Below are 14607 nucleotides of genomic sequence, written 5' to 3' on the forward strand. Positions count from 1 at the left end.
TATTTTTCTGATTTTAAAAATAATTCATATTCATTGTGGAAAATGTAGAAAATAGAATGTGCCTTTTGACCCACCCATTCCATTTCTAGGAATCTATTCTTGCACATGAGCTCAATGATTTATGATGTGTATGAATGTTTACAGTAGTGTTGTTTATAACAACAAAATATTGGAAACAACAAAAATGTCCATCAAAAGGGAAATAGCCTAATTATAGTATCTTCATGCTATCCAATTACTGTATCTACATACTACAAAAATGAATTTTAAAAAAAGATTTTATTTATTTTTCCATGAGAGACACACAGAGAGAGGCAGAGACATAGGCAGAGGGAGAAGCAGGCTCCCTGTGAGGAGTCTGATGTGAGATTTGATCCTAGGACCCCGGGATTATGACCTGAGCTAAAGGCAGACACTCAACCACTAAGCCACCCAGGTGCCCCCAAAATAATGTTAATCTACATGAAGCGTCATAGAATGATTTCTGATACATATATTCCTTTAAGATTAATTATATCTGGGACACCCGCGTGGCTCAGGGGTTAAGTGTCTGCCTTTAACCCAGGGCGTGATCTTGGAGTCCCAGGATCGAGTCCTACATCAGGCTCCCTGCATGGAGCCTGCTTCTCCCTCTGCCTGTGTCTCTGCCTCTCTCTGTGTGTCTCTCATGAATAAATAAATAAAATCTTTTTAAAAAAAGATTAATTATGGGGATCCCTGGGTGGCGCAGCGGTTTGGCGCCTGCCTTTGGCCCAGGGCGCGATCCTGGAGACCCGGGATCGAATCCCACGTCGGGCTCCCGGTGCATGGAGCCTGCTTCTCCCTCTGCCTGTGTCTCTGCCTCTCTCTCTCTCTCTCTCTCTGTGACTATCGTAAATAAATAAAAATTTAAAAAAAAGATTAATTATATCTATATCACAACCAGTTTGCTTTTCCTTTTGTAGAGGTTGAGTCTTGATAGTTCTAGGAAAATACATAGTCTTAATTCACAGCAAAAGAAACAGCTTTGAGTAGGATAACTTATAAAGTAAATGCAATCCCTCTTTGTGTCTGGTAGAAACGTTCTCTTTACCAACATAGCTTCCATTTTCTGCTTTCTTTGTGTCAGAGTTGGCAGGGGGTGTCCTGTGTTAATTTTTATCAAAGTAGCATAAACACAAAGTTAAAAATATGAAATAGTACAGGGGCACCTGGGTGGCTCAGTTGGTTCAGCATCTGACTCTGTTTCAGCTAGGGTCATAATCTCAGGGTTGTGGGATCAAGCCCTGTGTCGAGCCCTGCATCAGGCTCTGCACTCAGCATAGAGTCTGCTTAAGGACTCTCTCTCCCTCTGTCCCTCCTCCCCACTCTCTCTCTCTCTCTCTAAAATCAATCAATCCTTAAAAAAATATGAAATATTACAGACTTTTAATGAAATGCATTTGTCCCCTGCCCCACTCTTCTGCATTTTCAAATATGTTACCTAGAAAAAACATTTTTAACCATTGCTCTTTTTAACTCTTCGGTTGGTTACCCGCTTTAATGCTAAATAGCACATACCTCACTTAAAAAACTCAAATCATACCAAAAATGCTTATAAAGCATCAGTCTCCTGACACATCTCCTCTATTTCTTTTTTTTAAGATTTTATTTTTAAGTAATTTCTATACCGAAGGTGGGGCTCGAACTCACAACCCCAAGATCGAGAGTCACATGCTCTACTGACTGAGCCCAGGTGCCCCTCCTTTACTACCATTCCTGCAAAAGTAATCAATTTATTGTCCATTTTCCTATTTTATTTGATAAGGTAATACATTCATTTGGTTCAAAAATTGCAAGTACAAAACAAGTATATACTGTCTCACTCCCTCTTCCCGTCCACCCCATTTGTATCTATTTCTTATGTGTTCTCCTGGTGTCTGTGCAAATATATATTCTTCCCTCCTTTGTAACAAGCAAGCTTCATACTCTAAATACTGTTCTGCACATGGCTTCTTAACATTTAACAAAATATCTTTTCATATTGGTACATGAAGAGCTTCCTTATTTTTGACAGCTGCATAATATTCCTGTCAGGTAGCCCCGCCAAAGTTTAACTAGGCTCTTACTGTTGGACACTGGGATTATTTTCAGTCTTTTTTTATTTTTTTTAATTTTCAGTCTTTTAATTGATATACAATTCTTTAAAAATAAGACCACAGACCTGGAAATTTGGGGGATATAAATTTGGACATTTACTAAAAACAACTTCTTTCAGGAAGAGATAAGGAGACAAAGGAACTCCCACCCAGAAGTTAACCCGGTATCTTTTATACCTGAGCACAATCTAAGTACTCTCCCATAAACCTTTTCAGGGATAGTTGTAGGATCCATAGGAAAGGCAGGCCCTTGCACCTGCAAATAAACACCTTTCAAAAGGCTGATAATATATATTTGAAAAGCTACATACCTTTTGCAAACAAGAGGTAAAACCAGGTAAATATGCTTTTATTTTTTATTTTTTATTTTTTAAAGATTTTATTTATTCATTCATGAGAGGCACAGAGAGAGAGAGAGGCAGAGACACAGGCAGAGGGAGAAGCAGGCTCCATGCAGGGAGCCTGATGTGGGACTCGATCCCGGGACTCCAGGATCGTGACCTGAGCCAAAGGCGGATGCTCAGCCGCTGACCACCCAGGGATCCCCAGTAAATATGCTTTTAACAAAAGACAAAAATATTTTTGAGGGGGACTTCGGGCAGCTCAGTCGGTAGAGCATGCAGCTTTTGATCTCGTGGTTTTGAGTTCAAGCCCCACATTGGGGTAGAGATTATTTAAAAATAAAATATTAAAAAATATATATATTTTAAGGAGTGCCTCACTGACTCAATTGGTGATCTCAGGGTTGTAAGTTTGAGCCCCACATTGGGGTAAAGATTATATAAAAATTAAAAAGTTAAAAGGAAACATTTCTGCACACATTAAAAAAATACTTTTTTGAAAATAAGAGTCAGAATAAGAAAGTGGAGTGTGATGGTAAATATATATATAAAGGTTTATAAACTTCATTTAAGAAAAGGCTTCCCTTGTTTGTTGAGTTTGTAAAGTAAATATGTGTTTATGAGGGCTGAAAATGAGAACCATTTTCAAAATGTTTAAGCTAATCTTGACTGTATTTACTGTGATATTTCCAAATAATATTATATGCATATTATTATTTCTTGATTTGTCCATTTGAGACATCATCCATTCACTTCTTTTTCTTGGTAAAAGTATATACTAGAAGTTTATTTCATTTGTTATACTAGAGCTTACATGTAACATAAAAAATAAAACATAGTTTATCAAGATTTTTATAGTTGCAAGGTCTTTATAGTTTAGGAACTGAGTAAGGACATAAAAGTTAAGGGATTCCTGTCTGGCTCAGTTTGTGAAGTGTGTGACTCTTGTTCTTTGTGGGTTGTGAGGTTGTGGGTTCGACTCTCACACTGGGTATAGACGTTGCTGAAAAATAAAATTATAAAAAAGACAAAAGTTAATACATTAAAAATGGAATTAATTGTATTTTAATGTTAGGCATAAATATGTTCTTCAGCATATTCCCTAAATGTTCCTTGTTTTATCCTGATTTCTTCTTTTTTAAATATAATTTAGGGGCGCCTGGGTGGCTCAATTGGTTAAGTCACTGACTCTTGATTTCAGCTCAGGTCCTGATCTCAGGGTCCTAGGATGGAGCCCTGGATCAGGCTCCATGCTCAGCAAGGAGTCTGCTTCAGGATTCCCTCTCTCCATCTGCCCCCCATGCCCTCCTCACTTGCTCTCTCTAAAATAAATAAATCTTTTTAAAAATATTTTATTTATTTATGGAAGAGAGAGAGAGAGAGAGGCAGAGACATAGGCAGAGAGAGAAGCAGACTCCCTGCCAGGAGCTCCATATGGGACTTGATCCCAGGACCCCAGGATCATGCCCTGAACCAAAGGCAGATGCTCAACCACTGAGTCACCCAGGTACCCCTAAAATAAATAAATATTTTGAAAGATAGAATTTACATTTTAGAGCAGTTTTCATTTACAGCAATATTGAACAGTAGGTACAGAGATTTCCCACGTATACCCCCTACATACCCCCACAAATGTGTATACTCAATCATTATTAACCTCCCCCACCAGAGTGGTAAATTTGTTACAAATGACAAAACAACACTGACACACCATAACCACTCGAAGTCCAAAGTTTACATTAAGGTTCACTGTTGGTGTGGTACATTCTATGGGTTTGGACAAATACATAATGATATGTATCCACCTTTATGGTATCATACAGATTATTTTCACTGTCCTAAAAATCCACTGTGCTCCACTTACTTATTTGTCTTCCCCTTGCCCCTCATTGCTCCCACCTCTAGTAACCACTGATCATTTTCCCAACACCATAATTTAGCTTTTCCCAGAATGTCATATAGTTCTAATCATACAGTATATAGCCTTTGCAGGCTGGCTTCCTTCTTTCACTTAGATATATGCATTAAAGTTCCTCCATGTCTTTTTCATGACTCAATAGTTCATTTCTTTTAAACCCTGGATAAAGAAATAGAAATAGGGATCCCTGGGTGGCGCAGCGGTTTGGTGCCTGCCTTTGGCCCAGGGTGTGATCCTGGAGACCCGGGATCGAGTCCCGCGTCGGGCTCCTGGTGCATGGAGCCTGCTTGTGTCTCTGCCTCTGCCTCTGTCTCTCTCTCTGTGATTATCATGAATAAATAAAAAATTAAAAAAAAAAGAAATAGAAATAAAGAACACAGTAAAGGTGGCTACACAGAGAAATTTCAAAAAAGAGTAAAGCATATTTTTATTTGTAGCTCTTTTCTTATCCTATCTTAGGATAAGAAAGCATCCTATCTTAGGATGCTTATTAAAAGCAACTGCATCAAAAAAAAAAATAAAAGCAACTGCATCAAGCAGTAATTATGAAATCCTGCTAATGAGCTTCTAATGTATAATGATGTAATTTGCATGGCAATAACAGCACAAAGTTGGGGGTAGGAAACAAGTTACATAAGAATAACTTTTCTATAGTTCTGAAATTAAGCAATTGTTAATCCAAACTAGATAGTTATAAATTAAGATGCTAATTGTAATACCCGGAGCAACCACTAAGAAAATCATTCAAAAATATCGTTAATATAAGAAATGACACGAGCAGGGCAGCCCCGGTGGCGCAGCAGTTTAGCGCCTGCCTTTGGCCCAGGGCGTGATCCTGGAGACCCTTAATCGAGTCCCATGTCGGGCTCTTTGCATGGTGCCTGCTTCTCTCTCTGCCTGTGTCTCTGCCTCTCTTTCTCTCTCTCTCTCTCTGAATAAATAAATATGAATAAATAAATAAAGTCTTTTTTTTTTTAATTTTTATTTATTTATGATAGTCACAGAGAGAGAGAGAGAGGCAGAGACACAGGCAGAGGGAGAAGCAGGCTCCATGCACCGGGAGCCCGACGTGGGATTCGATCCCGGGTCTCCAGGATCGCGCCCTGGGCCAAAGGCAGGCGCCAAACCGCTGCACCACCCAGGGATCCCTAAATAAATAAAGTCTTAAAAAAAAAAAAAGTAATGATACGGGCAGCCCGAGTGGCTCCACTAAACCGCTCCACGGTTTAGTGCCGCCTTCGGTCCAGGGCCTGATCCTGGAGACCCGGGATCGGGTCCCTCGTGGGCTCCTTGCACGGAGCCTGCTTCTCCCTCTGCCTGTGTCTCTCATGAATAAATAAATAAAATCTTTTAAAAAAAGAAAGAAATGAAAAGAGGTGCCTGGCTGGCCCAGTAGATGGAGCATGCAACTCTTGATCTCAGGGTTGTAAGTTCGAGCCCCACATTGGGTGTGGAGATTACTTAAAAATAAAAATCCTTAAATAAAAAGAAATGACAAGAGAATTAACATAGTACACTAGAAAATATCTACTTAAAAGAAGGTGGTAATGGAAGGATAGAGGAATAAGGCATAAAAGATGAAAAACAAACATATGAGGAAAATTTGCAGATGTAAATCCTACTTTATCAGTAACTACACTGAATTTAAATGTATTAAACATGTCGTAGGCAGAGATTCACAGAATAGGTAAGAAAAAATGATCCAACTTGATGCTGTCTGCAAGAGCCACTCTTAGATTCAAAAACACAAATAGGTTGAAAGTGAATAGGTGAGAAATGATATACCTTGCAATCAGTAAGCAATAAAAAGCTGGAATGGCTACATTAATATCAGACAAAAATAGACTTTAAGTCAAAAATTATCACTATAGAAAAAGGATATTTTATAATGATAAGAGAGTCTATCTTAAAGAAGATATAACAGTTTTGGGATCCCTGGGTGGCGCAGCGGTTTGGCGCCTGCCTTTGGCCCAGGGCGCGATCCTGGAGATCCAGGATCGAATCCCACATCAGGCTCCCGGTGCATGGAGCCTGCTTCTCCCTCTGCCTATGTCTCTGCCTCTCTCTCTCTCTCTCTGTGACTATCATAAAAAAAAAAAAAAAAGATATAACAGTTTTAACATATAGTCACCTAAAAAAAAAAAAAACATATAGTCACCTAACAGCAGAGCCTCAAAATACATTAAGCAAAACTGACAGAATTAAAGGGAGAAATGGATGATTCAACGATAATAGTTGGAGTTTTCAATATCCTACTTTAATAATGGATAGAACAAGTAAACAGAATATCAACAAGGAAAGAGGCCTTGAACAACACTATAAACCAAGTAGAAATAACAGAAACCTTTGGAACACCCCACTCAACAACCACAGGATCCACATTCTTCTCAAGTGCACATGGAACATTGTCCAGAATGGACCATATGTTAAATTATAAAATAAGTCTCTGTAAGTTTGAAAGAATTTATATCAGAGGTGCCTGGGTGGGTAGCTCAGTTGGTCGAGCATCTAGCTTTTGATTTCAGCTCAGGTCATTACCTCAGTGCTGTGAGATTGAGCCCCGCATTGGGCTCCGAGCTCAGTGGGGAGTCAGCTTGAGATTCTTTCCCTCTGCCCCTCCCCCTACTCACACTTGCACTCTTTCTCTCTAAAATAAATAAAACCTTAAAAAAAGAAAAAAGAAAGAATTTATATCATACAAAATATGTTTTCTATTCACAATGGAATGGAAACAAAAATCAATAACAGAAGGAAATTGGGAAAATTCATAAATATACAGATACTAAACAACACACTAGTAGATTATCAACGGTTCAAATAAGAAATCACAATGGAAATTAAAAAAATACTTTGAGATGAATAAAAACTAAAATACAACATACAAAATTTGTGGGATGCATGTCTAGCAATGCTTAGCAGGATTTTATACCTATAAATACCAATATTAAAAGAGAAGAAGGGATCCCTGGGTGGCGCAGCGGTTTAGCGCCTGCCTTTGGCCCAGGGCGTGATCCTGGAGACCCAGGATCAAATCCCACGTCAGGCTTCCGGTGCATGGAGCCTGCTTCTCCCTCTGCCTGTGTCTCTGCCTCTCTCTCTCTCACTGTGTGCCTATCATAAATAAATAAAAATTTAAAAAAAAATTAAAAAAAAATCCATCTACTTTAAAAAAAAAAAAAGAGAAGAAATATCTCTAAATCAAGAACACAGGGATCCCTGGGTGGCGCAGCAGTTTGGCGCCGGCCTTTGGCCCAGGGCGCGATCCTGGAGACCCGGGATCGAATCCCACGTCGGGCTCCTGGTGCATGGAGCCTGCTTCTCCCTCTGCCTGTGTCTCTGCCTCTCTCTCTCTCTCTCTCTCTCTCTCTCTCTCTCTCTGTGTGACTATCATAAATAAATAAAAATTTAAAAAAATAAAAGTTACATTTAAAAAAAATAAATAAATAAATAAATAAATCAAGAACACAATCTTACATTTTATGAAACTAGGAAAAAGGGTAGCAAACTAAATCCAAACAATCTAAACCCTTCCAAGAAGGAGTAGAAAATAAGGACTAGAGGAAACTAATGAAATAGGTAATAGAAAAATTATAAACAGGGGATCCCTGGGTAGCGCAGCGGTTTGGCGCCTGCCTTTGGCCCAGGGCGCGATCCTGGAGACCCGGGATCGAATCCCACATCGGGCTCCCGGTGCATGGAGCCTGCTTCTCCCTCTGACTATGTCTCTGCCTCTCTCTCTCTCTCTCTCTGTGACTATCATAAATAAATAAAAATTAAAAAAAAAGAAAAATTATAAACAAGACCAATAAAGCTAAAACTTAGCTCTTGGAAAGGATCAACAAAATTGAGAAACTTTAGCTAGACTAAGAAATAAAGAAAGAGAACTCAGATTACTAACATCAAGAATGAGGGTTAGAGTGCTAGGCTGGCTCAGTTAGAAGAATGTGTGACTCTTGATCTCGAGGTCATGAGTTTGAGCCCCACATTGGATGTAGAAATTACTTAAAAGAGAAATCTTTAAAAAAAGAGTGAGACAGGACATTACCATTGACTTTATAGAAATAAATAAGATTATAAGAAAATGACTTTATAGAAATAAATAAGATTATAAGAGAATGCTATGAACAATTGTATGCTAACAAATTAGCTCACATTGATGAAATGGACAAATTTCTAGAAAGACAAACTACTGAAAATGACTCAAGAACAAATAGAAATGGAAATAGACCTACAAGTAGAGATTGAACAATTCATAAAAAAAAAATCCAACAGAGAAATATCCAGGACCAGGTGGCTTAACTAGCAAATTAGCAAAGTTTAAAGAATTAATGACAATCATTCACAAACTCTTCCAAAAAATAAGAAAGGACAGAACATTTCTCAACACATTCTAAAAGGCAAGTATTACACCGAGCCTAAAACCAAAGATATCACAAGAAAATAAGACTACACACCAATGTCCTTTATAAATATACACACAAAAATCCTCAGCAAAATACTAGCAAACCAAATCCCACAACACATAAAAAACTTTTACCCCATGACCAAGTAGGATTTATCTCAGAAATACAAGGTTTATTCAACATACAAAAATCAATGAATGTAATATAGCATATTAATAGAATAAAAGACAAAACAATATAATCATTTCACAGATGCAGAAAAACACGACAAAAAAACCCAACACCTTTTTATGATTAAAAAAAAAAACCACTCAGCTCTAGTCATAAAACAGAATGTCTCCAACCTGATAAAGGACATCTTTGAAAAATCCACTGCTAGCATCATAATTAATAATAAAAGACTGAAATCTTTCCTCCTAAGATCAGAAACAAAATACGGATGTCTTCTATTGCTGCTTCTAGTTAACATTGTATTGGAGTTTTGATCATGGAGAGTTAAGCAAGAAAAAGAAAGAAAAGCATCCAGATTGGAAAGGAAGAAGTAAAACTATCTCTAGTTGCACGTGATTGTATATAGCAAATTATAAGGAATTCACAAAACAACCTATTAGAAGCAATAAACCAGTGTAGCAAGGTTGGAGGAAACAAGATCAACACACAAAACTCAATGATGTTTCTTTAAACCAGCAATGAAGAATACAAAAGTGAAATTAAGAAAACAATTTTAGGGGGGAGGAGCAAGATGGCGGAGGAGTAGGGTCTCCAAATCACCTGTCTCCACCAAACTACCTAGAAAACCTTCAAATTATCCTGAAAATCTATGAATTCGGCCTGAGATTCAAAGAGAGACCAGCTGGAATGCTACAGTGAGAAGAGTTCGCGCATCTATCAAGGTAGGAAGACGGGGAAAAAGAAATAAAGGAACAAAGGCCTCCAAGGGGGAGGGGCCCTGCGAGGAGCCGGGCTGAGGCCGGGGCGAGTGTCCCCAGGACAGCAGAGCCCCGTCCCGGAGGAGCAGGAGCTGCACCGACCTTCCCGGGCGGAAAGGGGCTCGCGGGGAGTTGGAGCAGGACCCAGGAGGGCGGGGATGCCCTCGGGCTCCCGGGGACAGTAACAGCAACTGCGCGCCCAGGAGAGTGCGCCGAGCTCCCTAAGGGCTGCAGCGCGCACGGCGGGACCCGGCGGGACCCGGAGCAGCTGAAGGGGCTCGGGCGGCGGCTCCGCGGAGGGGGCTGCGGGGCCCTGGGAGCAGCTCGGAGGGGCTCGGGCAGAAGAAGAGGCTCCGTGCGGTGGGGGCTGCGCGGTTCCAGGAGCAGCTCGGAGGGGCTCGGGCGGCAGCTCCGCGGAGGGGGTTGCGCGGCCCGGGAGCGCGAATCCACCAGCGCAGGCTCCGGAGCACAGGGCGCCGGGACACAGCCCAGGATCCAGCCTCCCCCGGGACAGGCAGAGGCCGGGAGGGCCCAGGACAGCAAGGACGCTCCTGCCCCAGCTGAGCAGATCAGCGGCCCCGCCCCGGAGCCTCCAGGCCCTGCAGACGGAGTTCCTGCCGGAGCTGAATCCAGGTTTCCAGAGCTGCCCCGCCACTGGGGCTGTTCCTCCTGCGGCCTCACGGGGTAAACAACCCCCACCGAGCCCTGCACCAGGCAGGGGCACAGCAGCTCCCCCAACTGCTAACACCTGAAAATCAGCACAACAGGCCCCTCCCCCAGAACACCAGCTAGACTGACAACTTCCAGGAGAAGCCAAGGGACTTAAAGAACACAGAATCAGAAGATACTCCCCGGTGGTTCTTTTTTTTGTTTGTTTGTTTTTGTTTTTGTTTTTGTTTTTGTTTTTGTTTTGTTTTGCTTTTTGATTTGTTTCCTTCCCCCACCCCCTTTTTTTCTCCTTTCTTTTTCTTTCTCTTTTTCTTCTTTTTTTTTTTTCTTTTTTTTTCGTTTTTTTTTCTTTTTCTTCCCTTTTTTTTTCTCTTTCTCTTTTCTTTCCTTCTTTCTCTCCTCTCTTTTTCTCTTTTTCCCAATACAACTTGCTTTTGGCCACTCTGCACTGAGCAAAATGACTAGAAGGAAAACCTCACCTCAAAAGAAAGAATCAGAAACAGTCCTCTCTCCCACAGAGTTACAAAATCTGGATTACAATTCAATGTCAGAAAGCCAATTCAGAAGCACTATTATACAGCTACTGGTGGCTCTAGAAAAAAGTATAAAGGACTCAAGAGACTTCATGACTGCAGAATTTAGAGCTAATCAGGCAGAAATTAAAAACCAATTGAATGAGATGCAATCCAAACTAGAAGTCCTAACGACGAGGGTTAACGAGGTGGAAGAACGAGTGAGTGACCTAGAAGACAAGTTGACAGCAAAGAGGGAAACTGAGGAAAAAAGAGACAAACAATTAAAAGACCATGAAGATAGATTAAGGGAAATAAACGACAGCCTGAGGAAGAAAAACCTACGTTTAATTGGGGTTCCCGAGGGCGCCGAAAGGGACAGAGGGCCAGAATATGTATTTGAACAAATTCTAGCTGAAAACTTTCCTAATCTGGGAAGGGAAACAGGCATTCAGATCCAGGAAATAGAGAGATCCCCCCCTAAAATCAATAAAAACCGTTCAACACCTCGACATTTAATTGTGAAGCTTGCAAATTCCAAAGATAAGGAGAAGATCCTTAAAGCAGCAAGAGACAAGAAATCCCTGACTTTTATGGGGAGGAGTATTAGGGTAACAGCAGACCTCTCCACAGAGACCTGGCAGGCCAGAAAGGGCTGGCAGGATATATTCAGGGTCCTAAATGAAAAGAACATGCAACCAAGAATACTTTATCCAGCAAGGCTCTCATTCAAAATGGAAGGAGAGATAAAGAGCTTCCAAGACAGGCAGCAACTAAAAGAATATGTGACCTCCAAACCAGCTCTGCAAGAAATTTTAAGGGGGCCTCTTAAAATTCCCCTTTAAGAAGAAGTTCAGTGGAACAGTCCACAAAAACAAAGACTGAATAGATATCATGATGACACTAAACTCATATCTCTCAATAGTAACTCTGAATGTGAACGGGCTTAATGACCCCATCAAAAGGCACAGGGTTTCAGACTGGATAAAAAAGCAGGACCCATCTATTTGCTGTCTACAAGAGACTCATTTTAGACAGAAGGACACCTACAGCCTGAAAATAAAAGGTTGGAGAACCATTTACCATTCGAATGGTCCTCAAAAGAAAGCAGGGGTAGCCATCCTTATATCAGATAAACTAAAATTTACCCCAAAGACTGTAGTGAGAGATGAAGAGGGACACTATATCATACTTAAAGGATCTATTCAACAAGAGGACTTAACAATCCTCAATATATATGCTCCGAATGTGGGAGCTGCCAAATATATAAATCAATTATTAACCAAAGTGAAGAAATACTTAGATAATAATACACTTATACTTGGTGACTTCAATCTAGCTCTTTCTATACTTGATAGGTCTTCTAAGCAAAACATCTCCAAAGAAACGAGAGCTTTAAATGATACACTGGACCAGATGGATTTCACAGATATCTACAGAACTTTACATCCAAACTCAACTGAATACACATTCTTCTCAAGCGCACATGGAACTTTCTCCAGAATAGACCACATATTGGGTCACAAATCGGGTCTGAACCGATACCAAAAGATTGGGATTGTCCCCTGCATATTCTCGGACCATAATGCCTTGAAATTAGAACTAAATCACAACAAGAAGTTTGGAAGGACCTCAAACACATGGAGGTTAAGGACCATCCTGCTAAAAGATAAAAGGGTCAACCAGGAAATTAAGGAAGAATTAAAAAGATTCATGGAAACTAATGAGAATGAAGATACAACCGTTCAAAATCTTTGGGATGCAGCAAAAGCAGTCCTAAGGGGGAAATACATCGCAATACAAGCATCCATTCAAAAACTGGAAAGAACTCAAATACAAAAGCTAACCTTACACATAAAGGAGCTAGAGAAAAAACAGCAAATAGATCCTACACCCAAGAGAAGAAGGGAGCTAATAAAGATTCGAGCAGAACTCAACGAAATCGAGACCAGAAGAACTGTGGAACAGATCAACAGAACCAGGAGTTGGTTCTTTGAAAGAATTAATAAGATAGATAAACCATTAGCCAGCCTTATTAAAAAGAAGAGAGAGAAGACTCAAATTAATAAAATCATGAATGAGAAAGGAGAGATCACTACCAACACCAAGGAAATACAAACGATTTTAAAAACATATTATGAACAGCTATACGCCAATAAATTAGGCAATCTAGAAGAAATGGACGCATTCCTGGAAAGCCACAAACTACCAAAACTGGAACAGGAAGAAATAGAAAACCTGAACAGGCCAATAACCAGGGAGGAAATTGAAGCAGTCATCAAAAACCTCCCAAGACACAAGAGTCCAGGGCCAGATGGCTTCCCAGGAGAATTTTATCAAACGTTTAAAGAAGAAATCATACCTATTCTCCTAAAGCTGTTTGGAAAGATAGAAAGAGATGGAGTACTTCCAAATTCGTTCTATGAAGCCAGCATCACCTTAATTCCAAAGCCAGACAAAGACCCCGCCAAAAAGGAGAATTACAGACCAATATCCCTGATGAACATGGATGCAAAAATTCTCAACAAGATACTGGCCAATAGGATCCAACAGTACATTAAGAAAATTATTCACCATGACCAAGTAGGATTTATCCCTGGGACACAAGGCTGGTTCAACACCCGTAAAACAATCAATGTGATTCATCATATCAGCAAGAGAAAAACCAAGAACCATATGATCCTCTCATTGGATGCAGAGAAAGCATTTGACAAAATACAGCATCCATTCCTGATCAAAACTCTTCAGAGTGTAGGGATAGAGGGAACATTCCTCGACATCTTAAAAGCCATCTATGAAAAGCCCACAGCAAATATCATTCTCAATGGGGAAGCACTGGGAGCCTTTCCCCTAAGATCAGGAACAAGACAGGGATGTCCACTCTCACCACTGCTATTCAACATAGTACTGGAAGTCCTAGCCTCAGCAATCAGACAACAAAAAGACATTAAAGGCATTCAAATTGGCAAAGAAGAAGTCAAACTCTCCCTCTTCGCCGATGACATGATACTCTACATAGAAAACCCAAAAGTCTCCACCCCAAGATTGCTAGAACTCATACAGCAATTCGGTAGCGTGGCAGGATACAAAATCAATGCCCAGAAGTCAGTGGCATTTCTATACACTAACAATGAGACTGAAGAAAGAGAAATTAAGGAGTCAATCCCATTTACAATTGCACCCAAAAGCATAAGATACCTAGGAATAAACCTCACCAAAGATGTAAAGGATCTATACCCTCAAAACTATAGAACACTTCTGAAAGAAATTGAGGAAGACACAAAGAGATGGAAAAATATTCCATGCTCATGGATTGGCAGAATTAATATTGTGAAAATGTCAATGTTACCCAGGGCAATATACACGTTTAATGCAATCCCTATCAAAATACCATGGACTTTCTTCAGAGAGTTAGAACAAATTATTTTAAGATTTGTGTGGAATCAGAAAAGACCCCGAATAGCCAGGGGAATTTTAAAAAAGAAAACCATATCTGGGGGCATCACAATGCCAGATTTCAGGTTGTACTACAAAGCTGTGGTCATCAAGACAGTGTGGTACTGGCACAAAAACAGACGCATAGATCAGTGGAACAGAATAGAGAATCCAGAAGTGGACCCTGAACTTTATGGGCAACTAATATTCGATAAAGGAGGAAAGACTATCCATTGGAAGAAAGACAGTCTCTTCAATAAATGGTGCTGGGAAAATTGGACAT

General features: G+C 40.2%; 1 long non-coding RNA gene across 1 annotated transcript in view; it reads right to left on the reverse strand.

The window, feature by feature from the left end:
* Window positions 1–2848: 2848 nt before the first annotated feature.
* The window catches only part of LOC111094708, a 134603-nt gene continuing 122844 nt past the window's right edge, over window positions 2849–14607 (reverse strand). The window contains exon 4 of the long non-coding RNA XR_005386449.1: window positions 2849–3461. This is a non-coding gene — a long non-coding RNA (uncharacterized LOC111094708). The remainder of the gene's footprint in view (window positions 3462–14607) is intronic.

This window comes from Canis lupus, chromosome X (assembly GCF_011100685.1).
Source record: "Canis lupus familiaris isolate Mischka breed German Shepherd chromosome X, alternate assembly UU_Cfam_GSD_1.0, whole genome shotgun sequence".
Lineage (NCBI taxonomy): Eukaryota > Metazoa > Chordata > Mammalia > Carnivora > Canidae > Canis > Canis lupus.